Raw genomic sequence first — 3,560 nt, 5'->3', positions numbered from 1 at the left:
GGTCTTTCTGTGCATTAATTTTGTACTGGTTTAGAGACCCTTTAATATAAATGCATGACCCCATAGTAAAGGTAAATAGGTAAAGGACCCCTGGGCGGTTAAGTCCAAAGGTGACTATGGGGTTGCGGCATTCATCTCACTTTCAGGCCAAGGGAGCCAGTGTTTTTCCACAGACAGCTTTCTAGGTCATGTGGCCAACATGACTAAACCGCTTCTGGCACAACAGGACACCGTGATGGAAGCCAGAGCGCATGGAATGTCATTTACCTTCCTGCTGCAGTGGTAGCTATTTATCTACATGCATTGGCGTGCTTTTGAACTGCTAGGTTGGCAAGCGCTGGGACAGAGCAACAAGAGCTCATCCTGTCACAGGGATTCGAACTGCCAACCTTCCAGTTGGCAAGCCCAAGCGGCTCAGTGGTTTAGACCACAATGCCACCTGTGCCCCATAATGACCCCATAGTATGCCACCCTGAATAACAGGAAGTTCTATGCTTTCAACTACTGGGGGGGGGGAATGGGGAGGAATGAGGTGAAAAACTGTTATGTGTCCTCACGTCTCAGACTAGTTTAATGTGATTACGATCACTACTTTCTTTGAATTATAGAATGTGAGGGTCATTGATTTTTCACTAATGTAGGTCAAATTTAGAATAGTTTGAAGTTTAGCAGGCACACTGCTTCTGTCCTGAACATCTAAGGGAGGCAGGGCTAGGGAAGCCGTGGAGCTCTCTCCATGTTGCTGGGCTCCCATCATTCTCAGCTGGCATGTCCAATGGTCAGAAATGATGGAAGCTGGAATTCAGCAACGTCCAAGGGGCTACAAAGGTTCTCCTGCTCTGATCTAAGGGCTGATAGGTACGTGTGTGTAGAAATCTGTCTGATGTACAAAAGTAACATATGCATTTTCTTGCTCTGCCCACACTGGCCTCTGGTTCCTAGAAGGTTGCCCAGAAAAGAATGCAGCTCATGGTTCCCTAGGCTGCCTTTTTTGTTGAAGGAGTCCACCCTTCCTTGCCAACGCCACATAGCCTTAAGCAAACTGTCCTTTTTGTCTGAAGGCATGTTTACAGAAAAGCTTCGGAAATCCCCAAAGACCGATACTGTAATTAATTAATCTCTTTATCCTTTGCAGATCTACTTAGCTGCTGTTCCCTCTTGAAATAAAAGCACAGGGCAATTTATAAACTCGGGCCATTAATTTAGATATCAATACCCCCTCTCAATGTTGATATCCAAAACGCTACGTGGAATGCTTTACTACAAACATGAGGAGTCTAATTGCCCCCTTCCCTTCAGTCATAAAGTAATTGTCGATAAAAGCAATTAGGTTTGCCTTCCACAGTGCATTCTCTCTTGTATTCCCGCTGTGTGCAATAGATACTTCCAGTGCTCTATCACTTTTGAAAATAACTGTGGAGCAGAAAGCTTATCTGCTTCTTAGGGTCCAGCAACCAGATCTATGACTTTGCCAAAGCAATGCTTACACTTGTGCTGGCATGCCAAAGCTTGTGGTGGCAGCTGATTCCGTAAGTGCATAAAGCACTGTTGTAGCACATTGGCAGTGCCATGCTGGCAAGCTTACAGCTGGGGTAAATGCAAGGCCGTTGATGCTACTGAGCTCAGGTCCTGCTTTCAGGCTCCCCGTAGGCAACTGATTGGCCACTGTGAGAACAGGATACTGAACTAGGTGGGTCACTGACCTCATCCAGCATATGTCGTTTGACAGGCCTAGCCCGTTCGTATGATAAAAAATAGTTCTTTCCAGAGGTTTGGCAATAGAATCCAACGATGGCATTGCCAGGACCACTTTAGTTCCATGTGGTCAGGCTGCCCAAGGCATTTATTAATCTGGGTTAATTAGCATTCGCAAGCCTTGACTCACATGTCACAAGGATTCTCTTACCTGCTACTGTCATTTCCTTCCATTCTTCAGACTTTATTAAAAACAATTGGTCAGTGAATGTGAACAATGAATGGACCTGTCTCATTCATCACCATCCTCCACCTCCAGGAACACAGCCTTGTCCTTTTTGAGTAAGCCCATCCATACTAGCAGAATGTTACAAACCCAGATAGATTAAAATATTAGCAGCTGTGCCAGCCTCAATAAATGTCAAGGAAGAGAGGTGCTCTTTAGTGCTAAATTGGTGTAGAAGTCAATCCAGAGAAAACCCGATTGACTCTTGCTCCAATTCTGCGCTAAACAGGTTTCATCAGGGGAAAGTGGCAGGACCAGTGGAACTGTGGATGAGCCCTCCGTGTAAGACAGCTTTCTATGTTCAGGTGCTCATCACAAAACTGCTAGAAAGTGTGTATCTAGTGTGATATCACATGTACAGGTTATGCTCCCAGGTCACGGTGCAGTTGGCTGATTCTGAAGAGTGCTGGTTGATCACACAAAGGTTCCTCGACTAAGGAATGGGAACCCTCACCCATCGGTGTACTTGCCCAAACCCATGTTGGAAACGTTTTGTGCAATGAACTAGCCCCCTTCAGACTCTGCTGACTGGAAGGAAGATAAGCAAACCAGAGGCAATGTCAGCAAGGAAGAAGATCTGGGCCAGGGGACTTAGGGGCAGGGCTGTGGGCCTCAACAGGTAGCCCAGTTAGGCCAACTTCTGACATCAGCCCCAAGCTTAGAAATATGCCAAATTCAATTTCCAGCTTTCATATTTCCAAATTGCTCTTATATTGCATGCAAACTGCCACATCCCGGTTACACAAGCTGATTGGTGGTGAAAGGGTGGAAAGAAAACAAACCAACTTCAGAGGTTGATCCTACAACTGCAACTATATGGGGTGCGATTACTTTGGAGCAGGGATGGAGAACCTGTGACCCGTCAGATGTTGGACTGGGGCTGATGGGAACTGGAATTGGAATTCAACATCGGGGTGGCCACATGTTCCCCATTCTTGCTTTACAGCAAACTATTTAAAAAGGGGTTGTAGAGAAGATTTAGTGTCTGTGTTCTTGTTGCCTCGTGTATTCAGTGCTTTCCTGTCAGCCTTTTAGCCACATCCCTGCAAAACCTCTTGCTTTATTCTTGCAGATCACATGAAATGTGGTTCCAGCATATGCTCTGTCATGTGCTCAAGGTAATTAGATTGCTTCTGATTATGCAGAATGGGTCCAATGCTCTCCGGACATGTGCCCTTTTTTCATTCTTGCTTTATTTAGTCTTGGATGTGTAGATGTAGAAAACGGTTGCAGAAGAAGTCAAACGAGGCATGTGCCTTATATCGTAAAACTAATGCAATTTGAACCATGCCTGTGCCTTAACAAAGATGCAGGGTAAGCATGCCGCAGAAATCTTAGAAAATTTCAGTGTACAGTGTAAGAGCCCTGTGAGTCCATCTAATTCAACATCATGTTTCCCAGGGTGGCCAACAAGATGCAACAGTCTTGTTCCCCAGCAACAGCAGACCCTCCAAGTTTCCCTATTTTCCAGGGACATTTCTGGATTTACAGAAGCTGTCCCGGTTTCTGATTTGATTATGGAGTGTTGGAGGGTATGGAGTTATGTGACCCCCAAGCCAAGGAGAAAAGTAACTACCGG

The sequence above is a fragment of the Zootoca vivipara genome, chromosome 11 (assembly GCF_965207765.1).
Source record: "Zootoca vivipara chromosome 11, rZooViv2.hap1.1, whole genome shotgun sequence".
Taxonomy (NCBI): domain Eukaryota; kingdom Metazoa; phylum Chordata; class Lepidosauria; order Squamata; family Lacertidae; genus Zootoca; species Zootoca vivipara.
The sequence above is the reverse complement of the archived record's forward strand: the minus strand, read 5'-3'. Positions refer to the sequence as shown.